This window comes from Pistacia vera, unplaced genomic scaffold (assembly GCF_008641045.1).
Source record: "Pistacia vera cultivar Batoury unplaced genomic scaffold, PisVer_v2 Contig534, whole genome shotgun sequence".
Taxonomy (NCBI): Eukaryota; Viridiplantae; Streptophyta; class Magnoliopsida; order Sapindales; family Anacardiaceae; genus Pistacia; species Pistacia vera.
Window position 1 is genome coordinate 432,484 of NW_022196373.1, and position 881 is coordinate 433,364.

Below are 881 nucleotides of genomic sequence, written 5' to 3' on the forward strand. Positions count from 1 at the left end.
ACCAAAAATGTAATCCTTTCTCTCTAGCTAGTATACTCATAAAATAATAGTAAAACTCACTAAATATATGTAAGAAAATATACATGTAGATGAGTATAAAATAATAGGCCCATAACTAATTTTTTCTTTATATACAAATCTTTACTTAATATAATAAAGTCTCAAAATAGTAACTCGACAATGTTGCCAAACCCTTCCGCTTCTTGACGTTCCAAGCGACCGCATCTCACCTACAACCTGTAAAAACATTGAAAACAACAGGGTGAGAACTAATTGCTCAGTAAGTAAACTCGCTATGCTACCCTTCTCTCTCCGTTGCTTAAATTCTGAATTTCATTCCTTGCATCACACTTCTCTATTCTTCTCTGTTCTTTCTCTATTCTTTCTCTGTTTTCTCTCAGTTGTTTCTCAATTTCTAATTTCTCACTACTCATGATAATAGGCATGGTATCATGCACAGGTATGATGCAAATGCATAAATGCATATAATGTGCATTTTCTTTTCTATTTTTCTTATTCTGTTTCTTTTCTTTGTGTTTCTTTCTTTCTTTCTTTCTTGCCGATCGGACTCAGTTGAGGCATGGATTTGGAACCCTGGCCATGTGAGTGTATTCTCTAATTCTGGGTAAAGTCCTCATCCACATGCACTTCTAACGAACTGTACAATTCTTCTTTCTGAATTCTGAGGCCGCTCACTAAAGGCGGTGTGCATGCACGGCTATGTCACTCACGGGTTCCCCATCGCAACAACCTTCTCTTCTTTTATCTTTTTACACTTCTTTAAATAAAAATTCAAATTTGAACTTCTTTAATATTCTCATTTCTTTCTATTTGCTCTTTAATGTTCTTTAATGCTTTTTAATGCTCTTATGAGTATGCAT